The sequence below is a fragment of the Heterocephalus glaber genome, unplaced genomic scaffold, assembly GCF_053883595.1.
Source record: "Heterocephalus glaber isolate CG9 unplaced genomic scaffold, H.glaber_assembly_v1.0 deba00001509, whole genome shotgun sequence".
In the NCBI taxonomy this organism is placed as follows: Eukaryota; Metazoa; Chordata; class Mammalia; order Rodentia; family Bathyergidae; genus Heterocephalus; species Heterocephalus glaber.
In genome coordinates, this window is record NW_028258325.1 from 45,360,279 (window position 1) to 45,382,331 (window position 22,053).

General features: G+C 39.4%; 1 protein-coding gene across 9 annotated transcripts in view; it reads right to left on the reverse strand.

The window, feature by feature from the left end:
* Nucleotides 1-21,268, reverse strand: part of Clock (clock circadian regulator) — a 119,865-nt gene extending 98,597 nt beyond the window's left edge. For 6 of the 9 annotated variants that reach the window (XM_087187676.1, XM_021262332.2, XM_087187674.1 and 3 more), the window contains exons 1-2: nt 20,819-20,957; nt 19,817-19,900 (exon numbers count right to left, since the gene is read on the reverse strand). The gene's annotated coding sequence lies outside the window, so the exon portion shown is untranslated. Of the gene's footprint in view, nt 1-19,816; nt 19,901-20,818; nt 20,959-21,111 lie in introns of those variants that run through there. The other 3 variants (XM_021262328.2, XM_013073953.3, XM_004849703.3) reach the window with 3 other exon arrangements.
* Nucleotides 21,269-22,053: the final 785 nt, after the last annotated feature.

Consider the following 22,053-nt stretch of genomic DNA (forward strand, 5'->3'; position numbering starts at 1 on the left):
TTGTCTGAGCTGATAAAATTATTTTCCCACCTTGTAGGTTGTCTCTTAGACCTGTTGGTGGTTTCTCTTGCAGTGCAGAAGTCTTTTTTTTTTTGGTACTGGGGATCGAACTCGGGACCTTGCACTTCCAAGGCAGGCGGTGGAACCACTGAGTTAAATTCCGGGCCCTAAGAAGCTTTTTAGTAAGATGAGATCCCACTTGTTGATTCTTTGTGCTAGTTCCCGAGCTACTGAGGTTTTGTTCGTAAGGTCCTCTCCTCTGCTAATGTCTTCAAGAGTTCTACCTAACTTATCTTCCAGCAAGTTCAGTATTTGTTTTAATATTTAGATCTTTAAGCCACTTCGATCTTAGTTTAGTGCATGGTGATAGATATGGGTCTAGTTTTAATCTTTGGCAGGTTGAAATCCAGTTTTTCCAATAACATTTATTAAAGAGGCTATCTTGGGCCAGGGATTTAACTCAGTGGTTTTGCCACCTGCTGCCCAAGTGCAAGGACCGGAGTACGAATCCCAGTACCAAAAAAAAAAAAAAAAGAGGCTATCTTTCCTCCAGTGAGGATGGCTGGCTCCTTTGTCAAAGATGAGGTGGCTGAGTATGTCTGGAGTTGTTTCTGCATCTTCTAATCTATTACACTGATCCGTGCGTCTGTTTCTTTGCCAGTACCATGCAGGTTTTTTTTTTTTATTAAATTCCTTTATTGGTACATTTTAGGTATACAACACATTTATATTTCTCATTGGGAACGTGTACCTTTACATGATGAATCCTGGTTCTTATTTTTTCCCAATTCCTAGTCCTCCCTTCACCCCCTCCACCCTTCCCTATTTACAAAGACTTTATTTCCATTTTTTCCATTTCTCATGATCTTTCCTTTCCCTTCTTTCCTTTCCCCTGCCCCTCCCAATACCTCTACCCCTTTGGACCTTTTCTTCCTATTTTGCATTATCGATTATGCATTCTAATCATTGGTACCTTTTAGGTATACAATATAATGACATTCATCATTGGAACTTTGCACCTTTACATAAACTCTCTTGGTTATTTTTCACCCTTGCCCAGCCTTCACCTCAACCCCTCCATCCCTCCCTATTTAAAAAGATTTTGTTTCCGTCTTTCCATTTTCTCATATTAATTCCATTACCCTTTCCGTTCCCCTACTTCTCCCACTGCACCTTCCCCTTTGCCCATTTTCTTCCTAATTCACATTATCTATTATACGTTTTAGTCCTTATTTACAATTGCAGTTTCTCACACCAGAGAAACTATTCAGTATTTATACATGTCTATCCTATTTATTTCTCTTAACAATATCGCCTCTATGTGCATACATTTAGATATAAATGTCTCTAATTTCTCATTTTGTATGGCTGAGAAGTACTCCATTTTATAAAAAAGCCCACATTTTCTTCATCCAGTCTCCAGTTGATGGGAATTTGGGCTGTTTCCAAGTTTTAGCTATTACAAATTGTGTTGCTATGAACATGGGTCCACATATATCACTGTGGTATGATTCTTTTAATTCTTTGGGGAAGATAACCAGCAGGGGAATAGCAGGGTCAAATGGGACTTCCAGTCCTAGTTCTTTGAGGGATCTCCATACTGATTTCCACAGTGCTTGCACCAGTCTACACGCCCACCAGCAGTGGAGCAGGGTTCCTCTTTCCCACAGCCACGCCAGCATTTGTTATTGGTTGATTTCATGATAGCAGCCATTCTTTCTGGAGTGAGGTGGAATCTCAGAATTGTTTTCATTTGCATCGCTCGAATGACCAGTGATGTTGAACATTTTTTCATGTATTTATCTGCTATTGCTACTTTTTTGTCTTGACAAATGTCTGTTCATTTCAGATGCCCATTTTCAGACTGCGTCTTTAAATTTGGGAGGTCTGATCTTTTTAAAATCTTTATAGATTCGAGATAGTAGACCTTTGTCTGAGGAAGAGCAGGTGAAGATTTTTCTCCCACATTGTGGGTTGTCTCTTCACAATGCTGGTGGTTTCTCTTTCTGTGCAGAAGCTTTTTAATAAGAAGAGATCCCACTTGTTGACTGTTTGTGCTACTTCATGGGCAACTGAGGTTTTCTTCATAAAATCTTTTCCTACACCAATGTCTTCAAGAGTTCTACTTAATCTCTGTTCCAGGCGGTTCAGCATTTGTTTTAATATTTAGATCTTTAATCCATTTCAATTTTAGTTTAGTGCATGGCAAGAGATACAGGTCTAGTTTTAATCGTTGGCAAGGTGAAACCCAATTTTTCCAGCACCATTTATTAAAGAGGCTATCTTTCCTCCAGTGAGGGTGTTTGGTTCCTTTATCGAAGATGAGATGGCTGAGTGTGTCTAGTGTTGTTTCTGCATCTTCTAATCTGTTCCACTGGTCCTCAGATCTGCTTCTTTGCCAGTACCATGCTGTTTTTTTATCACAGTAGCTTTGTAGTAGAGTTGCAGGTTGGGGATTGTGATACCCCCTGCCATGTCTCTGTAACTTAGAATTGCTTTTGCTATTCTGGGTCTCTTCTTGTTCCAAATGAATTTTTGGATTGTTTTCTCAAGGTCCTTGAAGTATGCTGCTGGGATCTCAATTGGAATTGCATTAAATCTATATAGCAGTTTTGGAAGTATGCCCATTTTCACTATATTAATCCTTCCTACCCAGGAGCAGGGGATGTCTGTCCATTTTCTGATATCATCTTCAATCTCTCTTTTCAGAGTGCTATAGTTTTCAGAGAAGAGGTCTTTGATTTCCTTTGTTAGGTTGATTCCTAGGTATTTCAGTCTTTTGGATGCTTTTGTAAAAGGAATTATTTGCTCTATTTTTCTCTCAGCGAGTCTGTGATTCGTGTAAAGGAAAGCTATTGATTTTTGTGTGCTGACTTTGCAACCAGCTACTTGACTGAATTTGGTTATTAAGTCTAGAAGACTTTTGTGGCGTTCTTGGGGTCTTCTATATAGAGTATCATGTCATCTGCAAATAAGGACAATTTGACTTCTTCATTACCTATCTTTATTCCTTTCTCTTGTCTAATTGCCATGGCTAATGTTTCCAAAACTATATTGAACGAGAGTGGTGATAGTGAACATCCTTGTCTTGTTCCTGATTTTACTGTGAAGGATTTCAGTTTTTGACCATTTAGTATGATATTGGCTATTGGTTTTTCATAGATGGCTTTTATCAGATTGAGGTAGAGACCATCTATTCCAATTTTTTGTAGGGTTTTTATCATAAATGCATGTTGGATTTTGTCAAATGCTTTTTCTGCGTCTATGGAGATAATCATATGGTTTTTGTCCTTGGCTCTATTGATATAGTGTATTACACTGACTGATTTGCATATGTTGAACCATCCCTGCATCCCGGGGATGAATCCCACTTGATCAGGGTGTATGATCTTGATGATCTTCTGCATTCTATTTGGCACTGTCTTATTAAGTTTTTCTGCATCTATGTTCATTAGTGAGATTGGCCTATAGTTCTCTTCTTCGGTTGGGTCTTTTTCTGCTTTGGGGATCAAGGTGATGCTTGCTTCCAGGAATGAATTTGCGAGTATTTCTTCCCTTTCAATTTCAATGAAGAGTTTAAACAGCAGTGGCAGCAGTTCCTCTCTAAATGTCTTGTAGAATTCAGCAGTGAAGCCATCAGGGCCTGGCTTTTCTTAGTTGATAAGTTTTTTATTACGTTTTTAATTTCATTGATTGATATTGGGCTGTTTAGAATTTTTAGGTCTTCTTCGTTTAACTTTGGTAATTCATAGGTATCTAGGAATCTGTCCATTTCTTCTTTGTTTTCCATCTTATTGGTGTATAGGTTCTGGAAGGAGGTACTGATGATCCTCTGGATTTCTGCTGGGTCTGTTGTAATTTCACCCTTTTTATTCCTAATTGCATGGATTTGGGCCTTTTCTTTCCTTTCTCTGGTAAGGTTGGCTAAGGGTTTGTCAATTTTGTTGATTCTTTTGAAGAACAAACTCTAGGCTTCATTGATTTTTTTGTACCATTCTGTCTCCATTTCATTGATTTCTGCTCTGACCTTTATAATTTCCTCCCTTGTATGAGCTTTGGGGTTGTCCTGTTCTTCTTTTTCTAGAAGCCTGAGGTTCAGTATCAGGTTCTGTAATTGGGCTTGTTCTGTTTTCCTAATATGTGTATTCACTGCTATGAATTTCCCTCATAAGACTGCTTTCATAGTGTTCCATAGATTCTGATATGTTGCATTGTCATTGTCATTTAATTGAAGGAACTGTCTGATTTCTTCTTTAATTTCCTCTGTGACCCATTGGTTATTCAGAAGTGTGTTGTTCAATTTCCACGTGTTTATGAAATTTTTTGAGTTTCTTTTGCTATGGATCTCCAATTTCATCGCACTATGGTCTGATAATATACAGGGGATAACTTCAGTTCCTTTGCACTTACTTAAATATGTTCTATGAGTCAGTATGTGGTCTATTTTGGAGAATGACCCATGTGCAGCTGAGAAGAATGTGTATTCTGATTTTGTGGGGTGGAAGACTCTGTAAACATCTGTTAAGTTCATTTGTTCAAGAGTTCGATTGAGTTCTAGTATTTCATTACTTATTTTTAGTCTAGTTGATCTATCTATTTGTGACAGTGGGGTGTTGAGGTCCCCCACTACAATTGTATTAGTGCATATATGACTTTTCATGTCCATTAGTATTTGTTTTATATAGTTGGGTGCGCTAGTGTTTGGTGCATAGATATTTATGATTGTCAACTCTTCCTGTTGGATTCTTCCCTTTACAAGGATGTAGTGTCCTTCTTCATCTCTCTTAATCAGTGTTGGTTTGAAATCTACTTGATCTGCCAAGAGGATAGCTACTCCTGCTTTTTCTCGGGTTCCTGTCACATGGAGTATTGTTTTCCACCCTTTAACTTTCAGTCTATGAGTTTCTTTTTGAATTAAGTGTGTTTCTTATATGCAGCATATTGTTGGATTTTGCTTCTTGACCCATTCTGCCAGTCTATTTCTTTTGATTGGTGAATTGAGACCATTAACATTGACGGTTATAACTGAAATGTACTGACTTATCATTGTCATGACTTTTTCTTTTTGCTGGGTTCTCCCCCTTTACATTTAATTTCTTGTCATGCCAGATGGGTTCATTCTGCTTTGCTTCCTGGGGTTGTGATCCTCAGTGTCTGTTCCTAGGATATTGTGTAAAATTCTTTGGAGTGCTCGTTTGGTATTCATGAAGTTCCTAAGGTGCTCTCTGTCATGAAAGTATCTTATTTCTCCATCAGTTTTGAAAGATAGTTTTGTAGGGTACATCAATCTGGGTTGGAGGCTGTTTTCTTTTAGGGCTTGGAATATGTCACTCCAAGCTCTTCTTGCCTTGATGGTTTGTGTTGAGAAGTCTGCTGTGATTCTGATAGGCTTTCCTTTGTATGTGATTTGTTTCTTTTCTTTAACTGTTTGTAGAACTTTGTTCTTCTGCTGAGTTTCTGGAACCTTAACAATTATATGCCTATGTGGAGATTTTTTTTGATCAAGGCTATTTGGAGTCCTATATGCCTCACTTATCTGTATGTCAAGTTCTTTTCCCCTGCTTGGGAAGTTTTCTGCCATCACTTCTGTGAAGAGTTTTTTTATGTCATCTGCACTCCCTCCTGTTTCTTCTTTGACTCCAATTAGTCTTATGTTATTCTACTTTGCATTGTCTAGCAGCTGCTGGATTGATTTCTCATGTTCCCTTACAATTTTGAAGTAATTTTTCTTTTCATGGTCACTAACTGCAACCTTATCTTCTATATCTGAAATTCTGTCCTCACATTGACTCATTCTGCTGTGTAGAGTTTCAATGGAGTTTTTCATCTCCTGGAAATCTATTTGCTTCTGTTTTATGGACTCCATTTGTTTCCTATGTTGGGATTCCATCATGTTCCTCAGCTTTTGTCTAGATTTATTAATCATGTCTTGCACTATGAGCACAATCTCTTCTGTCATCTGAGAAATTATTTCTGATTTCATTTTTTCCAGATCCTCTTTTGTTGCCCGTTCAGTCGGTCCAGGTGGTTGAGTATCAGAGTGTTCCATCTCATTTCCCTTTGAGGCTGTTGTAGGTGATCTGGAAGTCTCGTTTTGAGACTTATTTATGTGTCTTTAGACCTAGGGCGGAGGGGGCGTGCTGTTGGTGCCCACGTGGCTCACCTCTCTGAGCTGGGAGAGGGGGGACAGCGGCTCCGAAGGCCCTTCCTCTGGGCCAGGAGGGGCGGGACAGATGGCGGCCCAAAAGCCCTTTCCTCTGGGCTGAGTGGCAGGACAGATGGTGGCTGGGAAGCCCCTTCCTCTCGGCTGGGAGCGGCGGGCTGGATGATGGCCCAGAAGTCCCTTCCTCTGGGCCAGGAGCAGTGGGACATGGGCTCAGAAGCCCCTACCTCTGGGCCGGGAGCAGCGGGACAGTGGCTCACAAGCCCCTTCCTCTGGGCCGGGAGTGGTGGGATGGACAGCGGCCCAAAAGCCCCTTCCTCTGGGCCGGGGGAGGCAGGCTGGATGGTGGCCCAGAAGCCCCTTCCTCTGGGCCGGGAGCCAGTACCATGCTGGTTTTATCACAGTGGCTTTGTAGTATAGTTTCAGGTTGGGGATTGTGATACTCTCATCATGTCTCTGTTGCCTAGAATGGCTTTTGCTATTCTAAGTCTCTTCTGGAGGAACCCAGAATTTTAACAGCAGCAATGTCACACCAAAAGAGACAAAAACCAAAACACAAATAGTCAATTAAATTTGCCCTCCTAATCACAGTGGTATATTTGGCCCCAGGTTAGGGAGGGGAAGAGATAAATAATAAGGGGGAAAATGTCTAAAGGGGCTTAAGTGTGAAATAATGAGGTTAAGAAACACTGCCTTAGATCAAACTTCGTCTACATTAACACAGGAAAGAACAAGGAAAATGACATCAAAAGGAAGCAATGAAACAAGTGTGAAATGTTATATACAATAACTGACCTCTCTCCTTCAACAGAGAAGATAAAAGAGAAAAGAAGGGAAGTCAATTGTTCCAAATTTTCAAAGACTTGGCAGTCTTATTTTTATTTTTTTAAGAGTAATAAAAAGGCTTATTAGGCAGAATTTAAAGTATACAGAAAACAGAATGTGGCCCTCAAAAAAGAGGCACAATTTCTTTTAAGACATAAAATATATTTAGAAGAGGAATGACATCAGTTTGTGATTGACAGAAAATGTTTAAGCCAACTACATGTTACCTAGTTTTCTCTAATTTCTTAAGAAACCAAAGCCTCCTCCAAAGAATACATGCTTTTCTTTTCTACAGAATTGTCCCCAGTACTGGGAATTGAACCCAGAACCTTGTGCATGCTAGGCAAGGGCTCTATACATCAATATCCAGATTGCTATAATGAACTCTCCACTCTCCTATACCTATCAACTATCGTCAAAGACTTTTAACTCAGGAAGTTGTCTTGTTTTATCTATACCCTAACCTAGTGGTGGTGAACCTACGGCACACACTTGCTATAGCTGGCTGTTTATATCATTGAAAGCTCTAAAAGGTTCACCATCACTGCCCTAACCCCTTTCCCTCTTCTAATATTAAAGCATGCTATTCCTTGTGTCATATCATTAATCTGTAAATATTTGCACTTATCTTTATAAAAATAAAAGACCTCTCCCTACAACCCAAACCCAAACTTATAGATTCACAAATTCCACAGATTTCCACAGTCCAAATACATAGAAACTGAAATGCAGTTGCCTGTGGTATTTGGTTTCCACAAGGGATTAGTTCTACCCCCAGATACCAAAATCCAGAGATACTCAAGTTTTTCATGTAAAATGGGGTAGTATTTTCACATAATCTACGTAGATCTTCCTGTACACTATTGGTTACAATACCTAATATTAAGGAATGAATGACAAGTATGTATATGTTTAGTACAGAGACAATTTTTTTCCAAATATTTTCTATCCATGGTTGGCTGAATCTGCAGATGCAGAACTTGCTGATATGGAAGGATGACTGTACACTTTGCTAAAGACATTTAACAAACTATACAGGAAGAAACTGGGGTTTTTGTTGTGTATGTTAGTATGCATAAAGCCCACCTCAATATGGTATGCTCCTAACTCTAACAATAGGCTCCCTGATCTTGTGCCCTTAATCTAAACTTTCCAGCTAACAAGATGGTCCACCTATGTACCAAGAATTGCCAGTCCACCTTCTCATTCCGAGATGGCAATCAGAAAACAAATCTACCCAAGAAAGGAAATCAAATAGTAGCTACCAAAAAAAATCCAAAAAACTCCTTTAGCAATAAACATGAGCCAACAATAAGTATCACTAGACATATAAGGAGAAACTATAAAATGAGATGTACACCAGAACACTCAGGTAAACTGAAATTAAGAAAGCCAGATATGGGAAGGCAAACAGGAAGAGAAACTCACAAGATTCAAATCTAGTAGCAGGGAAGTTTAGAAAAACACAGCTAGACTGTGCCTGGACCCTAGCACCCCTATACCTGGGGTCCAATGTACACACCATCTTGGGAGAGGATGTATGTTTTACTCTGAGGGAGGGAGCTGCACCTCAACAGCAGCCAGGCCGCTGGTAAAGGCTGTTAACTTTTTGCCTGGCCCACCAGGAAGAGGTACACAATGAGTAAGATATTTGCAGGCCAGGGCATCAGAGAAATTGAAGCCAGTAAGCAGCATCTGAAGGCACTGGCAGGACCTTGGGCAAGCTGAAGACAGGCACACAGTGCTGATTAGAAACCCTGATCTGACTGCTAACAAGACTGTGGTTTAGAGTCTGTATGAGTGGGCAGCATCTGTGATCCATGTGACCCTGGGGAGAAAGCAGACCAAACTGACTCTAGAATAGGCATTTGCCCAGTCTTCAACCAAAGGACTCACTGAGAGTCCTGTGCCCATGGGACATCCTGCTCAATGCCCACCATCAGGTGCCTGCATGGGAGCCCTCATCACCCTTTGCTATGGGATACTAAACACAATAAGCCCTAAAGCTTCATAGAGTTTTCAAGTGGCAGAATGCTGCTTTGAGAAGAGTAAACAGGAAACAATGTGGGCAGAGACGTAGACCCCGGCCACAGGTTGTTCAGGGGCACATGAGGAGAAGGTTTGTGCAGAAAGAATAGGAAGCAGCTACAAGATCTGCTAAGCAGCATGGGAAAAAAGGAGGACCTGGCAGAAATCAGCAGAAAAATGGACACTAAGCCAATCACACTGTACTCTCTTGTCCTTCAATTAACTGAGCAGGGTGGATCCTAAAACAAAGGCAAAGACCTACAGGTGGTCATGCCCACAGTGCGGCTGGCAACAAGGAGGCAGGCTCAGAGAATCACGAGGATCCACAGCCTTCTGTCTCACAGGTACCTCGGAGGAGATGACCAGCTTGGAGACCTCCAATAACAGCATGTTGTGGACTGGGAAGGGTGTAGAGAAGTAACTTGTAGTATGCTCAGAGGACAGGGGAGCAGGAAAGAGCCAAGCCAGGGATCTACCCAAGCCTCCCTACATGCCAAAGCTTCCCAACTTGTGAACTGGGGTAGAATGAGGGGGAGACACTCAGCTGAACTCATACTGCAGAACAGAACTGTGGGGTTTTGTTTTTCTTATTTTTATTTTCTCTCTTCTCCTGTCTTTCTTACCCTTTATCTCCTCTCTCTTCTTTTCCTCCTTTCATCTAGCAAATATACAGGAGTTGTCTATGCATCAGCAAAAAAGAATAAGTACAAGCAGTGCTTTAAATAATACCTTTCATGGACAAGTCAGAGTAACCCTCACCAAAACTGTGTAGAGGATCCAAACATAGGCTATCAACATATTAACAGGCTCTGACATTCTAGCAGCTTCTTTCAATCTCTAATTATACTTGCCTCCCTCTGTGTCCCTTTTCCTGTTTCCATAAATATTCTCTCAAACCCTCAACATGAGCTCTTTACTCCAGCTATAAAAATAATTCCAACAGAGTCTGATCTCCTGTCTGTTTTTGCATCTAGTGGTAGTTCTCTTTTCTCTCTATTTACTGATTTACCCTTTCCTTTCTTTCCACCTTTTTCCTCCCATCACACTCCAGTCTCCCTGTCATTAGTTGTACAGGATAGTCTGTATGGGGAACTGAAAAAACAGTACAATTATTAAAACAAGTTTTTAATGTACAGGATTGTGATATGACTGGATCTGTTGATAATGATATAACTAGTAGGATTCTCACCTTGCAATGCTGCTACAAGGTCCACTCTCGTTAAACTGAGTAATTTCAGAAGGTAGATAAATATCAAAACATAACCAAAGCCAAAATCACATCACTGGGAAGTAGACGCTAACTAAAAAGATCTAGCAACAAAGTCTTCCCATTCTAATCAATTCTCAATCCTCAACATAAAAAAAGGAAAAAAAATATGAAAAAAGCTAACATAAGGCTTCCAAAAAACTCCTAACTCCCCCAAAGGTGATCCAATTAAGGAATGATGGTGAGAAAATAAAAACTTAAACGAATGAATTGTACAAAGAGATAAAAGAAACAAAAACAGATTAATAACATGTTCAGCAAGCTCAAAGATGATATAATTAAATAGATATTGGACTTATTAATGAAATGATCAGCAAGTTTAATTGATGAAGACAGAAAAATCTAGCTGAGCTAACCAAAATGATATAACATATAAATGACAAATTTAGTAAAGAATTAGAGTCCATGAAAGGTATCAAACAGAAATCCAGGAGATAAAAATTTCTATTCAAAATATGGTCAAGAGAAGTGATCAGTATGGGAAGTATCACAAAGTAGAAGGGCTGGTACAGGTGACCATATACTCAAAGATACCTTAAAAACAAGAGGTCATGGAAAATGGATCCAACAACTGTTACATAACACAAATAAAACTCATCTAAATTAACTGTAACTAGAGAGTAATTAGAAGACAGATTAATGACATAAAAAAATCTGTTTACAGAAAACAGCAGAAACCTTTCCAAGTATGAGGAAAAAATGCAACATACAAGTAAGACACGCATATAGAACTGCAAACAGCCACAATCAAAGAACTTCTCTATAAAACATCGTGTTCAAAATCCTAGAAGTCCAACACAAGGACAACATTTTTAAAAGTGTCAGAGAAAAACAACAAATCACCTATAAAGGTAAACTTACTAGAATTAATGCAAATCTCTCAACACAAACTTTAAAGGCAGGAAAGCTTAGAGAGAAGTTCTTCAAACCTTAAAAAAAAATCTTTTAACCCAGATGAATCTATCCTGCAAAACTACCTTTCAAAATTGATGGAGTAAAATTAGGCCCTTCTGTGACAAAGAGTACCTTAGGAAATTCATGACTGCTAAACCAAAACTACAAAACAATATTCAACGATATCCTAGACAGAGACAACGAAGACATCAGTGCCAGAGGACCCACTGAAAGAAGTAGGGTGAGCAGTTAAGCAAAAGCAAAAAGTAAAGGAATCACCAAGAGAAAAAATACAATGACAGAAATCAGTCAAGAACTTTCAGTAATAACAGTGTAAATGGTCTCAAGTACTCTAATCAAGAAATACAAATTGGCCAAATGGATTAAAATATAAACACAACAGTACACTGTATACCAGAAACACAGTATTTAAAGAAGCCCACAGATTAAAGATCAAAGGATGGAAAACAATTTTTCATACAATAAGATCCTGGAAGCAAGCAGGAGTAGCTATCTATTTTCAGACAAATTAGACTTCAAGCCAAAACTGATCAGAAAAGGCAAAAAAAATCACTACATACTGGTAAAGGGGATAATTCAACAGAAAAAGATAATACTGTAAACATTTATGCATCTAACACTGACACACGACTTTATAAAACAAAACCAAACACAAAAGATCATATAAATGTCAACAATCATAGAGGGGAAATTCAACATTCTACTTTCACAAATAAACAGATCAACTGGACTGAATCCCATGCACATTATCAGTTCATAGTGCAGTGAAACTAGAAATCAATGGCAAGAAAAAACACAGAAATTATGTACATACCCGAAGATTAAATGATACACTCTTGAATAATCAATGGGTCACAGAAGAAGTCAATTACTTCCTAGAATCAAATGATAGTGCCAATAAAACATACTAGAGCCTAAGGAACACAATGAAAGCAGCTCTAAGAAGGAAGTTTATAGCTGTGAATGGCCACATCAGAAAAACAGAGAAATCTCAAATAACATACAATGAACTCAAGTCCATACAAAAACAAGAACAATTGGAATCCAAAACTAGTACAAAGTAGGAAATTATAAAGAGTAGAATGAAAATTTAAAAACTGAGACTAAAAAAAAATGAAGAATTAATGAGTCCAAGAGTCAGTTCTTTGAAAGAACAGGCAAAATAAGACACACCATAGCCAAACTTATGAGAAGGAAAGAAAAAACTAGTATCAATGCAATTAGGAAAAATTGCAAAGATACCCCTGAAATCCATGGGATTATAAGTAACTATTTTGAAAACTTTACTTCAATAAATTGGAAAACATAGAATAAACAGATTTCTAGAGGTATAAGAAGTGCCAAAACTGAACCAAGATATAACACTAAACACTCCATAACAGGCAATGAAATTGAGACAGAAATAAAAAGTATAGCAACTAAGCATAGCACCTAATGTATTCACTTCTGAATTCTGCAACAACTTTAGGAAAATAAATTGCCAATATTTCTCAAACTTTTAATGAAATTGAAAGGAAAGTATTACTTCTAAACTTATTCCTGGAAGATAGCATTACCCTGATACCAAAACCAGACAAGAATTTAACAAAAAAAGCTATAGGCCAATCTCTTTAATGAGCACAGATGCAAAGATTCTCAACAAGAGACTGGCAAACAATGTAACAAATCATTAAAAAGATCATAACCATGACTAAGCTGGTTTCACGCTCAGGATGCAAAGATGATTCAATGTACATAAATCAATAAATGTAATGTACCACGTAAACAAAAAGCAAAACCCATATGGATCATCTCAATAGAAGCAGAAAAAGCCTCTGACAAAATCCAACATCCATTCAAGATAAAAACCCTGAAGAATATAAGCATAGAAGGATCTAATCTCAACCTGATAGTACATGTCTGCAGTACATAATGATTACATTCCTCATGGGGAGTAGGTACATGTACATAACACATCTTAATTCTTTTTTTAACACCCCCCCCACCTTGGTGCTCTTCCATTTTGCAAAAGATCTATCTCCCTATAAGAAGGGCAGCTCAGTGGTAGAAGTGCATGCTTGAGGCCCTGGGTTTGAGGCCTTACAGAGAAAAGGCTAAATAGCTAACTGAGAAACTTTAAAAAGCAAAGTGAATTTTTCCACATTTGGTATTATAAAGGAACAAAGACCACCAAGCTTTCAACTGAAAGCTCTATAAAGATATTTGAGAAATGAGCAAATTAGAGATAGTTACACCAAACTCTAAAGTAGCAACCTAGTATCCCTTTAATTTAAGGTGACTGACTCCCTATTCCATCTGTCTAAAACAATCCGGCATTCATTAAAGGCATACACAAATCAACCAGCTTGACCTAACTGACATTTATAGAACACCCAGTAAGTACAGAATACACATCCTTTTCAAAGATGAAGCATTTACCATGATAGACCATGCTCTGGGCTATATGATAAATCTCAATAAATTTAAAAGGATCTCATTGCAATGGAATAAATGAAGAACAAGGGAAAGATCTCTAGCGGAAACCAAGTAACATACTGCTAAATACAGACATTCCTCCTTTAAGGATCCAATTCCCTTCCTGTGACTAGGTTAAATAAATTGGTCGCTAATGTGGAATTGTATATCTTATGTACATTACAATATTCAGAACAAAGAAATGATCAAAGGAAACTCCAATTTGATGATGTTGCTCTTCTTTGCCTCTTACATGCAGCATTGTAATGTGTAACAGAACATAAAACTACAGTACTGTACTGTGCAGTGCAATCAGCAAAAATTACAGTACAGGTAATCCACAAATAAAGGAAGACATCAAAAACCAGGCATCAGCAGGATGTGGTGGTACACATCTGTAATACCAGCACTTGGGAGGCTGAGCAAGATCACTGTGAGTTTGAGGCCAGCCTGGGTAACACAGTGAGGTCAAAACCACCCTGAATTACAAAGCAAGACCATGTCTCAAAAAAAGAAAAAGGTGGGAGAGAGAGAGAAAGAAAAAAGAGAAAGAAAGGAAAAGAAAAGAAAGAAAAGACAAGGGGAGGGGAGGCAGGCTTGATAGCATGTGTCTGCAGTTCACCTACTGCAGAGTACAGAGGCAGAAGGATCACTTCACCCCAAGGGGTTAGAAAGCAACCTGAGAAACACAGTGGGAACCTCATCCAAAAAAAGAGAAAGAGAAGTTGTTTTTTTTTAATTTTATTTTATTGGTACATTTTAGGTATACAAATAATGACATTCATCATTGGAAATTTGCACCTTTACATAATCTCTCTTGGTTATTGTTCCCCCTTCCCCTGCCGTCCCTTCAACCCCTCCACCCCTCCCTATTTACAAAGACTGCTTCCAATTTAGAAAGAGAGAAATTTGACAGTATTTTGAATTGATTGAAAACAATATATCAAAAGTTATAAGCACCTATAGCAAAATTAATAGCTCATTTACATTTTAAAGATACCACAAATCAGTGACCTAAGCTTCTAAAGAAACTAGAAAAAGAAAAACTAAACCCAAAGAAAACTAAAGAAAGCAAATATTAAAGATCAGAAAGAAATAAGGAAATAAAAAGCAGAAAATCTGTTAAATCAAAACCTAACTCAAAAAAATCTCAATAAAGTAAACCTCTAGCTAGACTGCTAAAGGAAAAAGAAAACCAAAATTACCAGTATCGGGAGCAGTATTAAATCTGGACAAGTTATACAAATATTAGACTCACTATACAGTATTTTCCATAGGTATTAAAAAGATAGCAGACTATTAAAAACAGCTTTATTCCAGTATATTCAATATCTTCAATGAAATGGACAAGTTCTTTGAAAAACTTGGCAGATATGTGAAGAGACAGAAACATACCACCCCATGATCAATAACAAATAGAAAAACAATATAAACAGACTAATTCAAGATGCAGATATTGGAATTAATAAGCATTTAAATAACTATGTCCAAGAAAATTAGAATCTATTAAAATCTATAAAATAATAATGCCAGCATTCTAGGAGACTAAGACAGGAGGATTTTGAGTTCAAGCCCAGCCTGGGCAACTTTATCACTTAGCAAGACCCTGTCTCAAAAAAAAAAAAACAACAAGGCAGGGGGCCCCCTCTGTGCCAAGGCCCTGGGTTTAATCCCAATGTTGGGGGGATCAACAACAAAACTATAAAATAGCATCAAATGAACTTCTACAATTCAAAATTACAATGTAAAATTAAGAACACAACAGATTGGTTTGAACTAAAGAGACATGTTGGTGTCTTAGAAGATAGGCAAATAGAAGATATCCATCCAAACAGAAATTTAGAGAAAAAATTTTTCATACGTATATAACATTATAATTAGATATTACATTTAATTAAAATCCTAAAAGAAGAAGGGGTAATGACAGAGAATACTTGAAGAGGTAATGAAAGAGAACTGTCCAAAACGACAAGGCACCAAAAGCTAGATTTAAAAAACTGTATGAACATAAACTAATATATCTAAAACCACACCTTTACACAAAATAGTCATAAAACTAAGAGTCTGTTTTAGCTACAGAACTAAGGCAGTCTTAAAAGTAGCCAAAGAAAAATACTTTTTTTCTGCAGCATTTAGCTGACACATTATTTTCAAAAAGACTGATAGCTAACTTTAACAGAAACAAAGGAAGAAAGCAATGAAAGGAAAGGAAAAAAGAAAGGAAAAAAGTTTTTAAACGTTTTTTAAAAAAGTAACTACCAACTTAGAAGTTTATAACTGAAAATATCCAGAGCCCTGGAAAGGTAACTATGAATAAACATTGTTCAAAACCATACTAGTAATGTCTGTGGGAATATATGTGTAAGTAAAACACAAAACGATAATAATACAAAAAAACTGTACACGGAATTAAAGTACGTAAGGAACTGGGATTATTGGGGAATGGCAGAAGTATTAACGTATCTTAAACTATTAAAACTTAATTTATACGACACTATTAATTACAGTATTAAAAAGAAGATAAAAAGCAGATGAACCAAAAAGAAAAACAATTTTCAAGAGACAATATATAATGATCTTAAAGTTGGTGGTAGTTACAAACTCAACTATTACTAGCAAAAAGGCAAATGAACTACAGTAAAACTAGATAAAAATAATAAAAATGTGTTTATTCACCAGCACTCAGGAAATAAGAAAACTTTTACAAATCTATACAAACTCCACTTGTTATAAAATGCTAATATTTAAACACATACGCGCACACACACACACACTCCTTAGAAAATCCTTAAAAAAAATTAAAATAGCAGCTTACCCTTGAGTCTTTAGGTGATTTTTTTTTTCATCACAGATTTTTAAAATAGTTTTTGGTACTTTATCTTTTTTCTAAATTGCATAACTCACTTTTACAAAAACTACAAAACCTTTTCCAAAAGAAAAAGATCAGTATTATAAATTTTCCTAATGATCAACTCCAACAAAGTAACAGACTCAGAAACATATGTAATATTAAATTACTTCACACAATAAACATTGGTGAAAGGAAGACACCTTCATAATTACATCATCTTTTCTGAAAAATACAAGTTTTCAGCCAAGTATTTTTTTCACTAATTTCACCAGCTTTCTGTCACTGTAACAAATACATAGTTGAGACAATCAACTTATAAAGAGAAAAAGGTTATTTTGCCTCACAATTTGAGAGGTTCCACTCCACACAAGAAAATTCATTGCTTTTAGGCTTGGATGGAGGTGCCAGGTGGCAATGGTTGGGAACATGTGGCAGAAAACAACTCTTCTCTCCTGTTACCTCCTTCAAGGGCAAGCCCCCAAACAACCTAAGCCCTCCCACTAGGCCCTGCCTCCTACAGACTGCACCACCAAGGGCACCATCCTGAGGACAGCAAGCCTACATACTACAAGGACCTCTGAGGGCACTTAAGATTCAAACTATAGCACTAAAATTTCTTTGACTTCTCTTCTTGGTGCTAATAAAAATCTGTGAAATTTCTAGTGAACTATTTAAGTTGCAAAACAATTTTTTTTTTTTTTGAGACAGAGTCTCACTATGTAATTCAGGCTGGCCTTTAACTATGTAGCCCAGGCTAGCCTTCAATTTACACCAATCCTCCTGCCTCAGCCTCTGGAGAGCTGGGATTACAGGTGTGTGCCACCACACCCAAAACAAATTTTAAGTCCTAACCTTTTGAAAACCCTGGAAAGTGTTTTTCCTAAATGACTTTTAATATTATTTCAATTTAAATTTTAAACATAGAAGAATATCAGTCTTGTGAATAAAAACTTCAGGCAGCAAAAGTTTTAAAAAGATACACAATATCCCCTGCCTGTAATTCCAGCATTCCAGAGGCTGAGGCAGGAGCATCACCATGAGTCTGAGGCCAGCCTGGGCTACACAGTGCAAATATATAACTCTAAGCAACTTACTTAGACTACACACTACCAAAACAATAGGAATAATCATTAGCATTCATTGAACATTTAATTATATGAGAAACATTTGTTTGAATAATTATCATTCATCACCTCAGGAATCTGTGCTGGGCATTAAAACCAGGTTCTTGTGCATGCAGCTACTGAGCCACATCGTTTGTTCTATCCTCACTTTACAGATGAGAAACTGAAGTATCAAAGACACAAAATTTTTATAAGGTCACACAGCCACATATGGCCAAGATTTGAACACCAAGCAGATTAGCTATAGAACACTGTGTTCTTAATCACTACACCATGCTATAAATATAAGTAAGCATAAGGTCTTATTAGTTTGTTCTTTGCTACTAATTTTCAGATAATAAGTAAGAAGAAGCTCAACTCAGAATAAAACAGATTAACAAGTAGTTAGTGTCACTGAGAATAGAGAAAACAGTGAGCATCTAAAAATTTTCCAGTTTCCTGATAAAGCTTTAAAAAGGAAGTCACTATTAAAAATGACAAAGTGTTTAATTTCCAAGAATAGACAATGCATTAACATTACTGTATCAAACTTTAAGACCCTATGTACTTTCTCTTGAAAATGTTTTTTTTTCTCCCAATTTAAACTTGAAGATGTAGCACACGTTAATATTATATACCCTGGAGTTGAATGAAACGTCACAGAAACACATAATGCTAATGACAATCCCCTGGATGGTAAAGGATTATTTGTTGGTATTTAGGCTTTCCATTTAAGGAAGTGCTTCTCAAGCAATTTAAAAAATTCTTTTAAAAAAGTTCCTTTGAACTTAGGCCATTGTAAGAAATGTTAGAGCTCAAATTTTAATTGTGTTCAGATTATGTCACAGACTGCCATGCTACTCAAATGATTTATGCTTATGAAATGAAAAGTTAGTTTAATTCAATTCGAACAAAACATACTTTAGAAGTAAAATATATCATCACAAAAAATTCTGAATTCAGTTCATCATTAGGGATCATTCTTAGATAACTTATTACATACTTATGGCATTTTTTTCAACAAAAAGCACAAAGTTTCTGTTTAATCATGTTATCCATAGAAATTCAGTATCATTCTATTTGAATTTTAATTCTTCCAAAGACTATCCTATTGAAATTTTTTAAGTATCTACCTGATTTTGTACTAGTTTACAAATTGAAAACTTGTATCCAAGAAACACTGGTAAATAAATTATTACAAAAACGCAGAAAAATACTACATAATTATTAAAAATAATAATGTTGAAGAGAAATAGTGACATGAAAATATGCTGATTCACTGTTAAATAAGTAGAACAATTTGCACTATAGTAGATCCATTCTAAGCCTATATGTCTGTTAGTGCACATACATTTAATATACACTAATGGCTGATGAGAAAGGAAAAAGATATTCCAGGAGACTAAAATTGAGTACTCTCAGTGGTAGGGCTTCCAATATTTTTAAAATTTAATTTGTACTTTTTTAGTGTTTCGTAAGTTTTCTACAGTGGGATGTGCCATTTTTATAACTGAGGGGAAGAGATTAAGAAAAAAGTTAACTATTTACATAAAATCATATTTTAATACAAACTTTTAGTACACAAAATTTTGAACGTAAATCAACCTATACTTTTTTTCACTATGATGAGAATTAAAAAGGTAAGCACCTGATTAAATGTAAATTCTCTAAAAAAGAGGGAAAATTTTGTCTTAATATTTGACCTTATTGTAAAAATAGTTTCTGAAAAATAGTGAACATATTATAAAAATCAGTTTTCCAGTAATCATTCTCCCAGGATCTTTACACAAAGCAGAGGAAACAAGTTTAACCCTGTAGTTACCCCGACACAGAAAACACTATTCATGCTGTTCTACACCTTGCTTTTTTCACTTTGACAGATTTTTGAGATCATTTCATGTCAGTACACAGTAAGCTTCCTCATTCTTTTTTCATCACTGATCACGACTAGTTGTACCACATTTTCAGTCTACCTTCTTCAGACTAACCAACCTTTAATGTCAATCTGTTCAGTCAACTACTTCACACAATAGTTTTCTTCCTCCGACAAGATTATAAAACAAATTTGATTTGAGATGTCCTAAGGAATATCTTTCAGACATCCTTTTAAGACTTTATTTTCAAATATGTAGGGGAAGAGAAATATTACACAATTTTTGCTCTGATCACTTTAAACTACAAATCAGAACGGAATCTACGAACATAATTACCTTTACTTTGATTTCGGGGATCAGCACATTAGCCGAATTAACAATGAGTGCAAAAGTTTCTTTATTTCTTGTGCTTTTCTTTGGCTGTAAAAGAAAACACTGCTTTTGTTTTTTGAGAAGGCTAGAAAGCCTTAAATCACAGAATGGCATTCTAATAGTAGGAAACCGCGCACGAGTTGATCTGTCATTTGCCAGGTCAGAGGCCAAGACCTCTTTCTCTTTAAAGATTCTCCTGACTACTTTTAACAGGACGGCTTCGACACCAGGGAAGAACACCCTAAAGAACAGGGATTCTGCAACGCTGCGCGCTGGAAATGGCACACACCGCCGGAGCGCCAGGACCATCTCGGGAGAGGCCAACTCCGCAGGCGGAAAGGGACCTAGACCGCCAGCCGCCCCGGCGACCCGAGCGCCAGGAGCGCCAGGCGCCGGTCCAGGGAAGCAGCGAAGCCCGGCGCCGCGCCCCGAGCCGCGCGTTCCCCGAAGACAAGTCCCGGAACCACGACCACTAACGGAACCAGCCCACGGGCGGCGGCGGCAGCCGCTCGGACTGCGCACCATGGCGCGCGGGCCGTGCGCCGGGAGGGCGGGGGTTCCCCGGAGAAGCTGGCCGCCCCAGCGCCCCATTGGGCGCCGCTCCAAACGTGCCCGAACGGTGACAGGAATAAAGTGGGTCACAGGCCTAGCGGGTCCCGGGCGAAAGCCCTGTAGGCATCGGTTCTGGCTTTGCTCGCCGCCCAGACGCTGGAATCGGCTGCAGCCTGGGCGCCCTCTGGCCCCCTGCCTTGCCGCGCACCCCAATCCCGCCCCTGCCCCGCAGGTAACCCCAACTGCCCTCGACAGCCCCTCAGCCCGGGCGGGCCTCGCCCCAACTCCCGGGAAAAGCTACGCTACAGCGGGAAGCAAAACTTGGGCTTCTGCACCCGCCTCCCCTGCCTTGGCCGCCCCCCCCCCGGGCCCCACACACCGCCCCCTGCTCCCTCCCCTGGCCCGCGCCCTCACCGTGTGGCTTGCGGCGGGTCCTGCTTCTTCCCTCACCACCCAGGACTGTCCTCGGCGCCTCGAAACCACTAACCGGCTGCGTCCCGGAGACAAAGCGGTTCCCAGCGCCAGCAGCACCTGGGGCTGCGAGTGACGCCCCCCCACCCTGCCCCCAAATTCACCGCTACTGCCGCCCTCCTCTTCCCCCTCCCTTCCCTTCCCCTCCTCCACCGGCACTGGGAGCACGCATGCGCCGCCAAGGCAAGCCAACCGGTAGACGTCAGGCCCCGGCCCACCCGGTGGGGCGCACTCACCGGGAGCGCGCACGCGGCGGCAGCCAGATTTCCTTCGCGCCCTCGCCGTCCGGGGTTTCCTTTTTTAAGCGGGTAGCCGCGGTCAAGTCCGTGATTGCGCTCCTTCCCGGCGCATGCGTCGTCAGTGACCCCGGCTCCTGCGCTCGGCGCTCGCTCCTCCCCTCGCGCTCGCCCTCCGCGCCGCGGCTCCGTGCGCATGCGATTTTCTCCGTGGGCCACCGCGGAGCCGCGCGGAAGAGTCCGGGCCCTCGGGTGGACTCTGCGGCCGCTCAGGGAAATTCGGAGCTATGAGACCCCTTTCCCTGCCGGCTTGGAGGGCGCCGGTTACTGGAAATCGGGAAAGCGGGGCCTGGCGGGGTGGAGGCGCGGTAGGTTGGAGTGGCTTTGGTTTTACGGCGGATTCCGGGAGCGAGGAGGAGAAGAGCTCCCTTCCTGCATTTAGAGGCCAGAAAGGGAGTACTCGCTCCCTCGAAAAGCGAAACACTTTGCCGACGGCAGTTACACTTTGTCAGAGTTGGTTGGAAACGTCCCCAACACTCGGCTTCCTCCCTGGAGGTTGGGAAAGTCCCTGAACGCCGGGAACACCCCTTCCCCAGCTCCCGGCAGGAGCGCCGCTGGGGTAGCTTCTTTACAGGTGGCTGGGCCTGGGGATCAAGCAGGCGCCCTGGGCTGGGAGGGGAAGACGGAAAATCAAGATGTACAGTATTTGTTCACTTGTAGTTTTACCTCTGGCTTTTTATTAAAACCCAAATCATATTATTATGGATGGTGGGAGGTGAGGCAACGGGGATGAAGTAGGGCCCTAATTTGCACTGTTCCCTTGGTTGGGACATGTAAATACTTCTAACTTGGCCGGGGGTTCCCTTGCTACCCACACTTGGACCCTGTGGGAAAGCACGTGTCATGTGCTTCTAAATTACTGAAAAAGGATTCTATTCTTAG